An 18,678-nucleotide genomic window follows, 5' to 3' on the forward strand; every position below is an offset into this window, starting at 1 on the left:
TTCCGAGAGAGAGAGAGAGAGAGACTGTAAACCATTGTCTGGAATGATAGAGGGTCTCCTGCTTGAGCAGAGGGCTGGACTAGAAGACCCTCCAAGGTCCCTTCCAACTCTGTTATCTGTTCTGTTATGTCGACCTGTTCAGAGATTCTGAGGAGGCTATCAAGAGTGCAGAGAAGACCGACAAATATAATTAAGGGAAAGGAGACCAAAACATATGAAGAACAGTTGCAGGAATGGGTTTGTCTAGTCTAGTGAAACGAAGGAATAAGGGAGACAAGATATCAGTCTTCCAATATTTGAAGGGTGCCGCAAAGAAGAGGGGAGCAACCTATTCCCAAAGCACCTGAAGACAAGTCAAGAAGCAATGGATGGAGACTAAACAAGGAAAGAAGCAACTTGGAACAAAGAACAATTTTCTGACAATGAAAACAATTCATCCTTGCTACGGCATGCCTTCAGAGGTTGTGAGTGATTCATCACTGGAGGCTTTAAGAAGAGACTAGACAGCCACTTGTCTGGAATGGTATAGCAGAGGGTTGGACTAGAAGATCTCTAAGCTCCCTCACAAGTCTGAGAGTAGCTTGACTTGAATGGGGATTTGAAAATATAATTATCAAATTTGCAGATGACAAAGATGGGGAGGAACACAATAGAGTGTTTCCTATCTAAAGAGTTTTATAATACGGGTGATGGGCTGGATTTGGTCACGGTTTGCAGTGCTAAGGCGAAAGGAAAGACAAAAGAAATAAAACAACAGTTTTTATAGGAATCAAATTATTGATATCAGGAGGAATTTCCTAATGGTAAGAGCTCTACAAAATGGAACAGACACCTTCGGAAGTCTGCTGAAAGTATTTAGGCGGGGATGCAGCAGTATTGCAGATTCCAACACTGGGAAGGGTGGGGGTTGTCTAGATGATCTCTAATGTCTCTTACATTCTATGATCTTTCACTAACCCTGCTGATACCACCCCTGGAATATTCTTAATATAGCATTTAGCTGCCTTGCCATTTTATCATGCTTATCCAACTCTTAAACCATTTTTATTTTACACTATCGCTTGGTTTATGCATTATAAAAAGGTGTGTAAATTCCTTGTCCAGGTCAATGAACATGCCTCAGGAAGACAGGTAGTTGCTACCAGTAGTACTTTCACTAACACTTTAACCGTAATCAATTACAATTATTTAAACAAGGACTAGCACTCAGCATTTAATCTGTTAAGTTTTTTTTTTTAATATAATACTGTTAGGTCACCTTAAAACAAGCCAGCAGAGAGGCCTGGAATCGTTTAATATTTAAACCAGAGTCACTCACATCTGTTTTCATCCAAGTTATTGTACATCATTTGAAGCAGCTCATTAATATCCCCTCCACATCTTTCAGAGGTTATAGGAATGCCAATAATTTCAGAAGCATCCGTCATAAGATCTAAACAGCACAGCTAGACATGCATACTTCTTTCCTTTATCGACTCATGAAATAATCAACCCTTATTTAATCTGAGCTGAAAGAATGGAACTTTAAATGAAAATAACCAATTATTTTGATATCAGCCTATAGCAGCATTCATCTCATCTCTTTAGGTGGCTCACTTGATAACAAGTGTCCTCCCCCCCCAAAAAATGTTATCCGCTCTTAATTAAACTGAACAGCTGTCATGTTCAATTACAAATCTGTAGAGTTTTTCTCCTTTAACTTGAAATACATGGTTTTTAATTGAAGTTTGATCAAATATTTGAACACCAGGCATTTTAATGATTCTCTCATCGCATTAATGAGAAGGCAAAACTATACAACTGGAAAGGAAACATAGTATAAATAATAATGATAACATTTGCATAAAGCTACTTTAGTTTTTATTCTTAATACGGTATTACCACTCACAATCAAAGCATCGGAGATATAATAAAATAAAAATAAGAAAAATAATAAACCAATTTGGGAGTATACGGTCCAAGTACTGTATACGTCAGCAGGCAATCAGTTTATTGTTAAATAATAAACTAAGCGGGATCAAACCTCATTAAGACCTCAATGGGAGACTATTAGGAACTGCAATGTCCCCATACATTCGCAGAGACTTCTTGCTTGCTATTTATTTGTTAATTAAAGCATTGAATATCCACTGTGTGTTTATGACATTATGAAATGTTATACACAAATACATAGTATGAAGCTGAATTCATGTCAGAATGCCCAATGATACAAACAATCCCACACCTGGTGGTTAGGTGTATGATTTTAACCCCCTGTGTTACTCTGGTTACAGGACACGATCTTCTGCTGAAAGGGGGGCAGCCTGTGAGGCCTGGAAGCCATCTTTTACATTGGGCCTTCAAGCCTGCCACATTTTCTGCTGTGGGAAAATGGGAGAAGGGTGAAATACAGCAGGTTCTGATAGGTTTTGGAGAACTGGTAGCGGAAATTTTGAGTAGTTCAGAGAACCGGCAAATGCCACCTCTGGCTGGCTCCAGGGAATGGAGATTTTGCAGTATTTTCCCTGCCACGTCCACCAAGCTATGCCCACCAAGCCACACCACGCCCACCAAGCCATGCCCACAGAACCAGTAGTTAAAAAAAATAGAGATATATAGTCTAAAAAGCATTCCTTTCTCGAGAGAGTCAAGGACATCTTGCCCTACACCTGGAGTGACGTGACTGGGAGGCATCTCCAGTTTTGGATGGTGCCTGATTGGGCCATGTGATGGATCTGTGGGTGTTGGGCAGGGACTTGGACTTTCACTTGGGTGGGGAAAGCCTGGAAACTTTCAGATTCGGGTTTTCCCAGAGGTACCAATATGACATCTCTAATAAAATGGAACTTTGAGGAAACTCAAGCGTTGGGGGTGTTACTTGGAACCCTGACAATGCCTTGACAGCATAGTATATAATTGCGAGAAAACCAGAAGAAGCCCTTCAAACATTGTAGGTGCATTATAATTTGCGTTACACAGCTGCACAGAAGTTCCTTGAAAATTTAATAAGAATAGGTTGGTTATCAATCATCCTCATCCCTGGAGGATAAATCACAGAATTCCCAAGTACAATTTCTTTTCTACCAGTCGGGTCAACAGGGAGAGAAAATGTTGCTTTACAGCAGGGGCCCTCAAACCTTTTAAACAGGGGACCAATTCACGGTCCCTCAGACTGTTGGGGGGGGGGGCAGATCGGCTGGGTAGGCGTGGCTGGGTGCTCATGTGTCTGAGTGGGTGTGGCCAATTTAGCAGTCCATTAAATAATACACACAAATTAAACTTTAATTTGTTTTGCTCCTGGGGGTGTTTTATTTGCTTTTCTTTGCATGTTGCTCTTTTTGACTTTTCTTTTTACTAGATCGTTTTTTACGTTGTTTAGGAGTCTAGTGGTCCACTTCAGGAAACTCAGTTTTTGCAGTAAATCCTTCTCAGGCCCCGAGGAGCTTACAATAAACAAGTCTCTCTCTCTCTCTCTCTCTCTCCTTCTCCCTGCCTCCCTCTCTTCTCTCACTGTATTTCTTTCTCTTCTATGTGTCTCTTATGTCCTTTTTTCCTCTCTCTCTCTGTCTGTCTCTCTCGCTCTCTCTCACCCTCCCTCCCTGCCTCCTTTCTCTCTCTGTCTTTCTTTCTCTTTCCCTCTCTCTCTTTCTCTCTCTGTCTCTCTGTCTTTCTCTGTTTGGTGTCTCTGTATCTCCTTCTCTCTCTGTCTGTCTGTCTGTGTGTCTTTCCTCTGTCCCTGGTGGGGAGAACACATGAACTGGTGCTGGGTGGTGGGAATCTGACGTCTGGAGGTTGACGAGTGGTGCGCCGAAGACCAGATGACTGGCGGGGAGGCAGGGCAATCCCGCGGTCTCTCCGAAAGTAACGCATCTCTTGTCGCTTGAAACCTGAAGACTAGTCTGGGTGGTGGGTGGCCCTCCTCCTCCAATCCAATCCTCCTGCAACACTTTGCTGGCCGTGTAGATGCCCCGGGAGGCCTCCCCTGCCTCCAGAAGCACACTGCAGCCAAAACATTGGCCTTTAGAGTTAGAGTTTTATTGGTTTTGTATGCTGCCCACTCCCGAAGGACTCCAGGCGGCTTACAATAAAACAGGGAGAGGGGATAAATAAGACAATACAACAATTTAAAAATACAGCAACATTCACAATTGAAGTGGGGCCTGATACTTCAACAGCCCCCAGCCTGCCGGAACAGCCAGGACTTAGTAGCTTTACGGAAGGCCGGGAGGGTAGTAAGGGTCCGGATCTCCACGGGGAGCTCATTCCAGAGGGCCGGAGCAGCAACAGAGAAGGCCCTCCCCCGGGGGGTCGCCAGCCAACATTGGCTGGCAGATGGAATCCGGAGAAGGCCAAGCCTGTGCGATCGAATCGGTCTTTGGGAGGTAATTGGCAGGAGGCGGTCTCTCAGGTACCCAGGTCCGATGCCATGCAGGGCTTTATAAGTAATGTACTAGCACCTTTACCTTCCAGTTTCAGCCCTCGGGGCTCGCGAAGATCAGTCTTGTGTTCGGCCAAAGGGTGGGGGGCATTGGATGGGAGGGGCAATGTGAGCAGGGCAGCCTTGTGGTCCCACTGGGCAGGATTAATGGCTTCGGGTGGTCATATCTGGCCCGTGGGCCGCAGTTTGAGGACCCCTGCTTTACAGCTTTGAAGGTACGTTAGGAGCGTTAAATTAGAATATACACAATCCAACTATTATTGAACTCATCAACCCAAAAGTCATCATAAAAGAGATCTAACAAATAATATACTTTTAAAAAATAGCATCAAGACAATGAATTAAAGTATGTGTTATATCACTGGCTTGGACATTGCAAGAAAGTTGAATGTAGATGTTATCACTACCTTTCTTGTTTAAGCACATCTCAAAGTTTATTCCAAAACAAACAAGTATCCTAAATAAAATCCTTTATGTAATGATTTTACTACCCTCTCTGACATTAGAAATATTATCTACACAATTGTCCAATGCATGTTTGGTATTGTTGTTGCATACTAGGAGCAACATTACTCCTGCACCATTCTCCATTCAAATTGGAACAACATAAATATTTATATAGTAGTAATTCATTTCTAGACCATTTTTCCTAAACCCGTTCAGGGATCCACTGATCGTTGTGCTCATCAAATCACATTTACATCTACCTGTCTTCTTCCCTGAATTATATTCCCCAAACTACTGCCTATTTAGCTGTTAAGTTTTTATGCATCTTCCTTCCAATGATTAATTCAATCACTGTCAGAAATGTCTGTTCTTTTTTGTGCAAAGGGCACAAGCGTTAGCAGGTGAGAAAAGTGGAACCCGCAATACTACATTTAAATCAATCCATCTATCCATCAAGCAATACAATCTGGACATAAATTCCTCTCCACGTAATTATGTGTAGTTATGTAAATATTCCTCTCCAAATGGTTTTGTCGCCACTTTACAAAAAAGGTGTTGAAACTTTGGAAAAGGTGCGAAGAAGAGCAACTAGGATGATTAAAGGCCTGGAGACTAAAACATATGAAGAATGGTTGCAGGAATTAGGTATGTCTAGTCTAGAAAAAAGAAGGACTGGGCAGGACATGATAGCAGTCTTCCAGTATTTGAGGGGTTGCTTCAAGAAGAGGGGGGGGCTTGTTTCCAAAGCACCAGAAGGCAGAACAAGAAATAATTGAAGGAAACTAACCGAAGGAGAGAAGCAACTGTCAACTCCTAAAGCGGGGGGGGGGGGGGGGGGAGAGCATGCCACGCATACTTTTGGCTAGAGTTGGATCTCAGATTACTGTAACAAGCTTGGGAGGGGTGCACCTCACTGGGGAATGTGATTTATGACCCAGACTGAGGGGAGGGAAGGAACAGGGCTAAAGTTCAGCTATAATTCAAACGAAGCTCAGACCTGACTGCAAAAAAGTCCTGCCTAAAGGTGCTCCTAATAAATGGCTAGTTTTGTTTTGAAACTTGGCTCGAGACTCATGAATCAACTAGGGCATTTTTAGGAAACCTGACAGCAACCTGGAATTAAGGAGAAACTTCTTAACAGTGAGGACAATTAACCAGTGGAAGGGTTTGCTTTCAGAACTTGTCGGTGCTCCATCACTGGAGGTTTTTAAGAAGAGACTGGACAGCCACTTGTCTCAAATGGTATAGGACAGGGGTTGGCAACCTGCGGATCTGGAGCCGCATATGGCTCTTTTCATCCCTCTGCTGTGGCTCCTTTTCGCCGTTTGGCTCCACAATTGATAGGGCTTTCAGTTAGGACGGGTAGAGGAAAAAGGACGCTGCCTCTATGGTGAGGGAAAGACATCTCCAGAATTGGAGGATCTTTGTGGTTCTTTGAGTGTTTAAGTTTGCCGACCCCTGGTATAGGATCTCCTGCTTGAGCAGAAGGCTTCTAAGGATCGTTCCAGCTCTATTCTGTTGATTGATTGATTAATGCTGTAATACCCAAAGGCCTATCGAAGATAGGAACAGATAAATCTACAACAACTCAAGCAAAGTCCTGATCTGATTTCTCCACGTTCTCCTAATAGTTCTCTGTACCAAGAAGCCAAGCAACTGATTTCTGAGCTGAGCGTACCTGTGTCAGGTGGACCAAGGGACTGGCCTGCCAGAAAGAAAGCAATTGGTGTCGCTTCCTCCACGGGAACATCAGTCCATGTTTCATGGATAATAGCCAAGAAACCACAAACACCATTACATTCCTTGCTTTCCTTTCTCTAACAATCCTGTCAAGCTTACTGGACTTTATAAGGTTAATGCAGAGGAATGAACGTTGTCTTTCCAAGCTGAAGAGCCACCTGCCCAGAAAGGCAGATGTGCTTCTTTTGATGCAAAAAGAACATCAGAAGAACTGGTGCCAATATTTAAGTTTTTAAGTGTATGTTTACTTTACCGTCATTGCACCTCGTATAATGAAATTAAATGCCCTCTTCAATGTACATCATGCATAAGAAAACTATAAAAATAAATAAAACACAAATGCACATCCTTCACATTCTATACAATTGAACTGAAAACCCCTGATATTGCATTAATATTGCACCATACATTAGAATTCAATATAGTTACTGCCCAGGGATAGAAGCTGTTTTTTCAACCTTATTCTTATTTTTATTGCCCTGTACTGTCTGCCAGATGGCAATAGTTCAAAAAAAGCTGCCTAGGATGAGATGGATCTTTAAGAACATTTTGAACATTCTTAAGGCAGCGGGAGCTATAAATCTCTTCCAAAGAGGGGAGAGGGCAACCAATGATCCTCTGGGCAATGATGTTGACCCTCTGGAGTGCTCTCCTATCTGCCACTGTGCAACTGGCAAACCATACACAGATGCAATAAGTTAAAATACTCTCTATGGTGCAGCAGTAGAAGGTCACCAGGAGTTTTTCATTCAGTTGTTTCCTGAGAAGTCTCGGGTAGTATAATCTCTGCTGGGCCCTTTTGACCAGGGCTACAATGTGAGTGGCCCCAGGTAATCTTTTATGATAACCCCCAGAAACCTAAAATATGTGCTTAATTATAGCACCAGATTTTTTTTTATGGAATATTACCACAAATCTAAGTAATGCTAAGTAAAATTAGACACATGAAACCATTAGCCAAAGTTTATTCTGGACAATGCTATCTGCTTTTGAACTTAGAATGTAGTTCTTACTCTGATCAGAATCGATTTCTGGAAGACATTCCCAATTCTGAACCTAGATATTTTCTTTTCACAGATTTAAAATGAGGTCCTCGTTCTCTGTATTCATTCACCTGCATGCTTATTTGTTTTATTTGGTGCATGTCTTTTAAAAATATTAGGGAAAGAGAAAGAGGTGAGAAGATTTTATAATAAATGGGAGAATGTCACACCTTCACTTTCTTCTGATCGTTTTTTAGGCATTTATCTTTCTATATTATGCAGATGGCTCTGCAGATATCTTTAGTGATATCACAGAATAATGAAATGTTGTTCTTCTATTCAGCTAATGAGAGAATATTCTTGCCGCTCAAACAGTGGTGGGTCCGGCTCCCGTTGCAACCGGTACGCTGCAACAGGGCTGGGAGTCCACTACATGCACAGTGCATGCATGCATACCCACCGCTTATGACGCTCCAGCTGCTCAGCGGAGCATTGTGCAGGCGCCATATGCCCCATGTGCGTACGCAAATGCCCCAATCGGCTCAAATAGCAATAAGGAGAGCGGGTGGGCGGGTGGGGCCTCCGGAGCACTGTACCAGAACGGTACCTGGTGCTCCCAGCAGGCACCGGAGTGTATCAGTCATATCCCACCACTGCTCTCAAAGCAATCCACTCCATTCCGTTGTTCTTTAAAATAAATAATACACCAAGAATCCTAGAATCACAGTAATCAGTTTTAAAACGATCTACATAATCTACATCATTGAGTATAAGTGAGCCTTGATAAACCTTAAAATGTTTCGCCCCGCAGCCAAGACAAGCTGGATTTCAAAAACACTGCACAGTAATTGGATTTGAGTGGCAAAATTACTGAAAGCAACACACTGAGTGGTAAAGAGATCTTCCAGCAATAGCTTTGGAGGAAAAGCACTATTTACCTTCCAGGATCAGAAATTAATACACTTAGCCCTTGTGATAACAATCTATATGAACAGATGCATCAATTCGGCTTTTCTGCCAATGACAACTAATTGCCATCACTAACTGATACAAGAGATTTTCTCAATACATTCTTGCAAGAATTAAATTATCCTAATTTAATACACACAGAGAGATACTTTATGTTCTAAAAGCATGAATCAAAATTATGACTCCTTCATAGCATAGAACAATGAATGTTTTACAATGCATCCATCCAGTGGTGGGATTCAAATAATATAACTACTAGTTCTCTGCCGTAATGACCAGCTGGGTAGGCGGGGCTCAGTGGTCATGGAACTGGGTGGGCATGGCCAACTCAACATCACTCAGGTCGATGGGTGCTTCGCCTTAGCTGTTACAATATAATAAGGGTTAACGCGAGAGGCAGTTTCTGTAAGCAGGGCAATAAAGATTGGGCTAGAAATAACACCAGAATGTCTCCTTCCTGCCTTCCTTACAGGATTAGCCCTGTAAAGTGGGGTAAAAACAAAAGGAGATTTCTTCCAACAACCAGTTCTCCGAACTGCTTAGAAAGTTAACAACCGGTTCTCCCAAATAGGTGCAAGGTGGCTGAATCCCACCACTTTTTAAAATAAATTTTAAAAAACCAGCGTGTTGTAAAATTATGTTCAGAAGAAATAGATCATGTCTGGCCACAAATTTGTCATGTAGGAAGGAAAAGGGGCAAAAAAGTGGATGCTAGAAGGGGGGTGGGGGAAGGTACATTTTAAAGATTTAAGTCCAAATAAATAATTGCTAAAAAAACAGGCAAGAAAAAAAACCAATACTGGTACGAAGAGAGAGGGCAAATTAAGAAGAAAAAAGGAGAAAACAACTAATGAAGAAGGGACAGGAGGCTAGGAAATGTAAACATCCTCTGGAAGAGGGGAAGACATTCCGATATTGTGGCCAATCAGACTTCATGTTGTGAAATCACCGGGAATCAAGCTTAACTCAAAGAAGGACAGCATCTCAAAGGTGGTTTGTTTTCCCCCACCCCAACTGGGAAGGGGGTAGAGGGGGAAGAGAAGAAGGTGGAGGAGGAGGGGGGGGGGAGGAGGAGGAGGAGAAGAAGAAGAAGAGAAGAAGAAGAAGAAGAAGAAAGAAGAAGAAAGAAGAAGAAGAAGAAGAAGAAGGGTGCCAATATGTATGAGGTGGGACTAATATTTCAATACCATTTTCATGAGCACAGGTTCTCCTCAGGGCTGTGTCCCAAGTCTACATGGGTCCCTGTTGACCCATGACTGTTGTGCATGGTTTTCTACCCTGAAGTATGCAGATGATACAACTGTGGGCCTTATTCAGGATGACAACCAGGGTGCTTACAGGAGGAGGTAGAGGGTTTGGAGGACTGGTGTAAAAAGGTCAGCTTGGTTCCAAATGTAGGAAGACCCCCCCCCGAAAAATGAATACAGTGAAAGAGGAAAAGGGAAAGTGTTAAGTGGAAATTGAATCATATCTCTGACCTTAACACAGTTGGAATGGGCTTTGGGAGGGACAACTGAAGAAAAGACTTAAATCCTTGGAAAAAAACAAAACATACAGATATGCAATCCAGGCTATTTATTATGACATCCAAACATTCAAAAGCAGGGTATGCCTTGGATGGAGTAAGAGTGACTTGTAAGCGCACATGATCAACTCACACTTGGCCTGCTCCACTGGGTAAAAGTTATACCTGGCTCAGAGGAAGCGTTTCCCTTTTATCAACAGCTAAAGATATTTTATGGGACGCGAGGGGCTCAGTGGCTAAGACGCTGAGCTTGTCGATCAGAAAGGTTGGCAGTTCGGCGGTTCGAATCCCTAGCGCCACATAACGGAGTGAGCTCCCATTACTTGTCCCAGCTTCTGCCAACCTAGCATTTCGAAAGCATGTAAAAAGTGCAAGTAGAAAAATAGGAACTACCTTTGTTGAGACTGTAACAACGTTACATGCGCCTTTGGCATTTAGTCATACCAGACACATGACCACAGAGACATCTTCGGACAGTGCTGACTCTTTGGCTTTGAAACAGAGATGAGCACCAACCCCTAGAGTCGGGAACAACTAGCACATGTGTGAGATGGGAACCTTTACCTTTAAAGATATTTTTCCACCACTGCATTAGGAAATGTATGGAAATCAATGTGTAAACTTCAGCAGTTATTAGAATTAATTATTTGCAGGTTGTGTTTAATTGGTTTTACATTTTTAATTTGTGATTATTTTTTATTAGAAGAGCCTAACTCTCGAGTGCTATTTTAAACTTTAATTCCCCTCAATTATTTTATCTGCTCAAAGAGTGGATTAAAACAGGCACAGTGTTCATACAATTTTTCCCCACTGGCTGGGCATGTAATTTTTCCCCACCTGCTAGCTTCTTAAAAATCCTTCAACTTTTTAAAAATCCTTAAAAATTCAACATGAAGTTTTTGAAAGGCTTCAAAAGCACCCTTGGTTTTCCATGCCTGAAGACAATTGTGATTCTGATAAAGCATCAAAATTGGTGGCTAGATTCTGCACGGCAACATTGATTCGTTGGAAACACACCAGTGGTGGGATTCAGCCAGTTCGCACCTATTCGGAAGAACCAGTTGTTAACTTTCTAAGCAGTTCGGAGAACCGGTTGTTGGAAGAAATCTCATTTTGTTTTTTTTCCACTTACAGTAAGGAAGGCAGGAAGGAAACATTCTGATGTTGTTTCTAGCCTAATCTTTATTGCCCTGCTTACAGAAACTGCTTCTTCGGTTAACCCTTATTACATTGTAACAGCTAAGGCAAAGCACCCATTGACCTGAGTGACATTGAGTTGGCTGCACCCACCCAGTCACAAGACCACCAAGCCATGCCTACCCAGCTGGTCATTAGGGCAGAGGACCGGTTGTTAAATTATTTGAATCCCACCACTGAAACACACGTTGGAAAAATGTCCATCTCGTTCAGTTCCAAGTGGGGAGAAAGACACTGCATGGATAAAGTGACCAGATTTTCAGATTGGTAAAGAGGGACACCTTTGACCAGGGGTGGGGGGGGGGGCTTGATTAAAAATTTTATACGGAGCAACAAAAATTTTCATACAACGCAAAAATAGTATTGTAATATTTTTTTATTTCAACATAACTACAATTTACAAACATAAATTGTAACTGTTGCCAAACGTCAACATTTTGATCACGTGACCATGAGGATGCTGCATGAGGATGCTGCAACAGTCGCTAAGTGTGAAAATGGTCGCTAAGTGTGAAAAATGTTCGTCAGTCACTTTTTCAATGCCATTGTTACTTTGGTCACTATACCACCTTTCTTGCCACAGTTCTTAAGTGAATAACTGCAGTTGGTATTTTGTATTTTGGATAGAATCTTTTTTAAATAGTCTAAGACATTTAAAAAAAGAATCCACACAGAATAAATTGAAGTAAAACATTTCAAACTATTCCACACAGAATAAATTGAAGTAAAACTATTTTTAAAAATTCTATGCACAATATCCATCTCGTTCAGTTCCAAGTGGGGAGTATTGTGCTAAAGTATTGTGCATAGAATTTTTAAAAATGGTTTCACTTCAATTTATTTTGGATAGAATCTTTTTTTAAATAGTCTAAGACAATTTAAAAAAAGAATCCACACAGAATAAAATTATTTTAAAAAATCCTATGCACAATAAATAAAATATTATTTTAAAATACATTGTATTTTAAATGTATTTTAAAATACATTAAAAAAATAAAAGAAAAAATAAAAGAAAAAATAAAAGAAAAAAACCCAGCTCACTTACCAATAGGCAGGCACTCCAAGTCAATCCAGAATGATGTAGATGTTAATACAAAGAACTGAGCAAATTAAAATGATGAAATAGTCCCAGCTCTATGGTACTGGGTCATCTAAGTAAAATGTGCGGCTGGGGGGGGGGTTCTTGCTTTAACATTTTATCTTCAATGAAGGTACTGAGACATAGAGAGGGATTAGACAGAGTGTCTTTTGTCTTGCCCCGGTTAGGATTTCTTAAGAAAATCCACTGGGCTTTCAACATGAAGCCAGAAAATCGGGACTTTTTAAAAACGCCCCGGGACACGGGACAAATTGTTATAAATCGTGACTGTCCCACCAAAATCGGGACGTCTGGTCACCTTATTCATGGAGGCTGATTGGAAATATGGTTTGTTGGGGAACAGGATTACATGGGTTTGAAGTCCTGGGCAGCTGACCACATGGAGAGAAGTGTGTTATTTATACCCTCTTTTGGTCCTTGTCCTTGAGCTTCCTGTTCCTATGGCAATTCTATTCATTGCTGTCAGACTCCCATGGGGCTATGCAGGGGTCATAGCTAACTTTGTAGGTTTTCTGAGTCAAGCTTGGTTGAAATTTGGGCTGATGCAATGCAGTCCCTTTTGTGGGACTGCCCTGAAGGCTAATCCCATCATCCTGGAGCTGAAGTCCTTTTGTAGATAGGCTGGCCCAGTCCTGCTGGGGTTATTAAGAAAGGTGGGGGCTGCTTTCCAAGAGCACGTTGCTCCTTTAGGGAAATATAATATTCTGCTTTTTATAATGTTTCCCAAAATATTTCATTCTTCCAGAAGAGGGGTGGGTGCTAGCTTTCTACACACGTGTGTAATCCACCTTTAGGAAGTTAGCACCCACCCCTCTCCTAGAAAAATGAAATATCCTGGGAAATATTGAAAAGACAGAATATTATATTTCCCTGGATCAGAAATGGAGAAAACATGTTTTTAGGCAGGAAACAGACCCACTCTTAATAGTCCCCACTTTTCTCAATGGGCCATTAAGGGCCCTGAGCTAGTCTACTCTACATAACAAAGATAGGATTAACCTACAGAAACTCACCACATGGCATCTGGGAACTCAACCAAACTTGGACTCAAAACACAGCCTAGAGAGTTGCCCCTGCATGGCCCCATGGGAGTCTGACAACCAATCAGAATACATTTCTTACACAGGAGCAGGAAACAGAGAGGTGGGGTTGAACAGAGAATATAAAAAAATGCAGCAAGCCCCTCCTTCTCTCTTTTTTCTTCTTCACCCAACATCTTGAAGCATGTGATCCCCCTTTTGTGTTCAGGACCTCAAACCATGTGGTCCTGACCACCATTAAGCCATCTTTCCAAGCAGACTCCATGTTTCCAGTGTCTTTTTCCCCATTTGGAGCTGCACCCAGAAGGACATTTCTTCCAACACACCATAGCTATTTTAAACAACAAATGTGGCTAACCCTTTGCACTGCTTATTCCTTTCCCTTTTAGTATTAAACTGACTACTGGCCCCACAGTTTATGGATTATGATTTTAGTATAGTTAGGCCATGTGTGATAAAAACAGACTGGGTTTTATTCATAGATTTTATCTGTTATTAATTATGTTATTCTAGAATTTTTAACTGCATATTTATTGAGTGTTTTTATTTGTTCTGGTCTCTGGTCTGTGACAGTAATATAACATTCTGTTAACAAAAAAGGTACTTAAACAGTACTTAAACTCAAGGACTATAACTCGGCAATGAGAGCCAGCCAATCACACAACCCGAAATCAAACCCGGACTCAGCGAGGGATTTAAAGGCCGGGGCTCCCCCAGGCAAGCACAATCCAAAGCGCACTGATGATGCCTCCTCGAATGAGGACGAAACGTTTGCGACCAAAATTGCCAAGCTCGGCGCTCAAACCCACAACCTAAAACACAGAAAAGTCCTTGAAAAAACGAATACCGTAATTTTGGGAGTAAAAGACGCACTGGAGTATAAGACGCAGCAAGGTTTGAAGAGAAAATATTTTTAAAAAGTTTTTGCACTTTGCAAACCTCCCCAAAACAGCCTGTTTTTCGTGATGATGGGCCCGTCTTTTTTTTCTTCAAAAAAAGGGCATGAATAGCCCTTAGAAGGCTTGTAGAGTGCTCCTGGGGAGGCGCAAAAACGAGCAAAAAAACGGCCCGTTTTTCACGAAAAACAAGCCCGGTTTTTGTCCAAAAAAAGGGGCATGGCTAGCCTTTATGAAGCTTATAGAGTGCTGCTGGGGACTGGAGGGCAAAAAAACAGGCTGTTTTTCGCTCATTTCTGCCCTCCCCGGCCTTCAGGAGCACTCTGGAAGCCTCCTAAAGGCTATGCACGGCCATTTTGGTGAAGGGGACAAAGTTTTGGGAGGCAAAAAATGCTGTATTCAGTGTATAAGACGCACACAGATTTTCAGCCTCTTTTTTGAGGAAAAAGTTGCGTCTTATACTCCGAAAAATACGGTAAGTCATTACTCAAACATACCCAGGGCTGTGTTTGTGTGCTACACAGACACTGGACGCTAGAATCACCAGCGCTTCAGCCAAAAGTCTCAATGTTTGTATGTCACAAAGCCAGTGTGATTTAGAAGATGCTAGACCAGAGGTCTCCAACCTTAGCAACTTTAACACCTGTGGACTTCAACTCCCAGAATTCCTCAGCTGGACCCCTGTGCTAGACTAACCCTGGAGATATCCTCAGTCCCAGAAACCCAGTTGGCAATTTTGGATCAGATCCTCCCTTTTGTTGTCATGAAAAAATATGAAGAGAGGTAAGAACTACGTAGGCTGTCCGTGACCCGACAAAAGCGCGAACGTCATAAGCGCGCCAACAAAACCGCGGCGCTAAAACCGCAATGTCAAAAGCGTGTCGACAACAGCGCGCCGACAGAAGCGCGATTTAAGTTAAGGTAAGGTTTAGGGTTAGGTTTAGGGTTAGGTTTAGGGTTAGGTTTAGGGTTAGGTTTAGGGTTAGGTTTTGGGTTAGGTTACAGCGCACTTCTGTCGGCGCGCTGTTGTCGGCGCGCTTCAGGGCTCATCCGTTGCTCCTTTGTCACGCCGTTTTTTCGGCGCCGTTTTTTCACCGCGGTTTAGTGAGGCGCACTTTTGTCGTTCACGCATTTGTGATGGAAGCAAGCTGTCTGATACTCCAGTATAAACAATGCAATCTAAGTTTTAATACATTACAGGTAGTCCTCGACTTACAACAGTCCGCCTAATGACCATTGGAAGTTACAACGGCACTGGAAAAAGTGACTTATGATCGTTTTTCACACTTACAACCATGGCAGCCTCCCCAGGGTCGTGGGATTTGCATTTGGATGCCTGACAACCGTCTCACATTTATGATGGTCGCAGCGTTCCCGGGAGTCATGTGATTCCCCTTTTGCGACCTTCTGACAAGCAAAGTCAATGCGGGAAACCTTCACGACCATGTTACCAATTCAACAGCGGCAGCGATTTGCTTCACAAAGATGGCAAGAAAAATTGTAAAATGGGGCAAAATCCGTTTAAAGAATTTCTCACTTAACAACATGTGTTCATCAGTCGAGGACTGTAAGGAATGCGGTGGCTCAGTAGCTAAGATGCTGAGCTTGGGGATCGGAAAGGTCAGCAGTTCAGCGGTTCGAATCCCTAGTGCCACATAACAGAGTGAGTTCCCGTTACTTGTCCCAGCTTCTCCCAACCTAGCAGTTCAAAATAATGTAAAAATGCAAGTAGAAAAATAGAGACCACCTCTGGTGCGAAGGTAACAACGCTCCATGCACCTTCGGCATTTAGTGATGCCAGCCACATGACCATGGAGACATCTTCGGATAGCGCTGGCTGTTTGGCTTTGAAACGGAAATGAGCACCGTCCCCTAGAGTTGGGAACGACTAGCAGATATGTGCGAGCGGAACCGTTACCTTTATCTAAGTTGAGGACTACCTGTACTACTGCAACATTTCTTATATGATAATTAACTTCTATTTCTACAACAAATAATACTAGCATCTCTATTGTAATCACACAAGTGAGTGAGAATCCTAAATCCTTCCTTTTCTGTAAATATATGTGCAGTAAAATCATTTGAAGAAGCTGAGATGGCTCGTTTTTAGATCATCGTTTAAATGTAAGGTGTGATATTAAGGAATCTAGTGAAGTATGGTCAGGGCCTTATAAGGAGCCCTTCAGAAGGCAAAGCGATCCCCGTTCTCATTTAGAATTTGCAGGCATTGCCAGTAAACGCACACAGGCTCTCACGACAAACCAATAAATCCAAATGTTGAATTGGCCCAAGAATTTTGCCGACGTTCTGAAGATCAAAGGCGGCGCTACAATTGTTTGATCTTGGGGAAGAGAAGCCAAGAGGATTTTGAGCCATGAAATTTCACTCTCAAATATAGTTCCCAAGCAGTCAGTGTCAAAAGTGTGAATGCTGCACTGACCTCCTCCCTCTCCCTTTTTATTAATTTAAAGCATTTCTACTTCAATAAGGGAATAAATATTCTTATATCCCTAACATTCCCCGTTCTGTTTTCAGAAGCCTGCTGGCGCAGGATGAAAACCATTCATTTTTCATCCTTATCTGCATTTGGGGAACGTATTAAAAAATAATCAAAACTAGGTAAAATCACGCTTGATGAACAATTTTTTAAAAACCTTGTGATTGAACAACTGGCACGAACAACTACCATATTTTTCGGACTATAAGATGCACTTTTTTGTCTCCCAAAAGAGGGTGAAAATGTCTGTGTGTCTTATAGAGCAAATATTGCCAAAGTCCTGCCCACCCACCAGTCATTTTTTGGCCTCTGCATGCCCTGTTTTCAGGCCTATTTTTGGCTTTTTTAAGGCTTTGGGAGGCCTTTTTTTGAGGGGGGGGGAATGGGCCAAAAAAGCCTTGAAAGGGGGCTAAGAAAAGCCTAAAAAATGGTCCCAAAACACCCCCCAAATGGGCCAAAAAATCATCAAAAAAGGGTAGAAAAAAGCTGGAAAAGGGTAGAAAAAAGGCTGAAAAAGGGTAGAAAAAGGCCTCCCAAAAGGGCAGAGCGCAGAGGTCAAAAATCTTTTTTTTAATTCTTTCCCTCTTCTAAATTTAGGTGCCTCTTATAATTGAAAAATATATGGTACATGTGGGGCTCAGAGTCTACATTTGTGGTGGAACCCACCCCTCCCCAAATTTGGAGATAACATGTATTTTTTTTAGAGGGGGGGTGTTAGTCATGAAAGTATAGAATGTCGTTAAGGATGCTGAAGGATTGGATGGGGGGATAATACCAATAGGGAGGCAAGTGCAGATTTCAATTAATGAGTCAGACTTGAGTAGTCAATTTGAGGCGAATGGAGAAAAGCCATCTACCCTGCGAAGAAATGGAATAAAAAAACCATGATTCCGTTGATGGTAACAACTGGCAAGCAACACAAAAGACCATGGAAGAGGTCCAATAATAATTTCCATTAAGCGTCTCTTCATGCACTGCAGCTTTACCCAAGTGCATACTTATCCACAGCAACCAAAATAGCAAATTTGACTGATAATAAAGAGATTCAGAATCCCATTAAATTTCACAGCGGGAAACATGTTTCATAGTGGAGAAAACAGAAAGAGGTGTTCTAGACCGATTGATCGTATATTCCTCAACATTTCAAAAGATAAAAATTGTATTATTTATTCTTAGATTTCTTAATACCAATAATCTGAAGTTAAAATGCATTATCCTTTAAAAAAAAAAAAAAATCATCAAATCTTCCCAGACTGAATCTGAGCTCCAAATATCTCAGTCCACCATATCTGACTCTGCAAGGAGAAATGACACCACATATATTTTTTACATTTATAAGCTTCTTCTCTCTTTCAGTTGCATTAGTTTGGATGCATAATCCTCAAATCCACATGTTTCATTTCGGAAAAGGAGAATAAATATTAAAATATTTTTAAGCTCCCCAAGGACATGAGTTTTTAATATATCTTGAAACCACTAGGCCAGTGATGGCAAACTTTTTCGGCACTGAGTGCCCAAACCGAAACATGTGTGCACGCACATGTGAACGCCAGCCAGCTGGTCTTCATGCACACGGGAGCACTGAAAACCCGAAGGCTACCCAGCCGACACACAGGCCATTTTTCAGGACTGGTTTTTTTTGGCTGTTTTTCAGGCTGAAAACAGCCAGAAAATGGCCCAAAACCCAGCCCCCCAAAGTCCCCAAAATGGCCCCAAAAACGGTATGAAAACAACCCGAAAAATGACCTGTTTGGGGGGCATTTTTCAGGCCATTTTCTGGCCTTCTGGAGGCTGTGAAGACCAGCTGCCTGGCGCGCATTTGCACACCGGAAACCAGAAGAGCAGCTGGCGATGGCACACGTGCCCAC

The 18,678-nt window shown here is 42.0% G+C and overlaps 1 protein-coding gene across 10 annotated transcripts in view; it reads right to left on the reverse strand.

The window, feature by feature from the left end:
* KAT6B (lysine acetyltransferase 6B) overlaps window positions 1-18,678 on the reverse strand; it is an 88,603-nt gene that overhangs the window by 61,964 nt on the left and 7,961 nt on the right. The window lies entirely within an intron of this gene.

The sequence above is a fragment of the Thamnophis elegans genome, chromosome 15 (genome assembly GCF_009769535.1).
Source record: "Thamnophis elegans isolate rThaEle1 chromosome 15, rThaEle1.pri, whole genome shotgun sequence".
In the NCBI taxonomy this organism is placed as follows: Eukaryota; Metazoa; Chordata; class Lepidosauria; order Squamata; family Colubridae; genus Thamnophis; species Thamnophis elegans.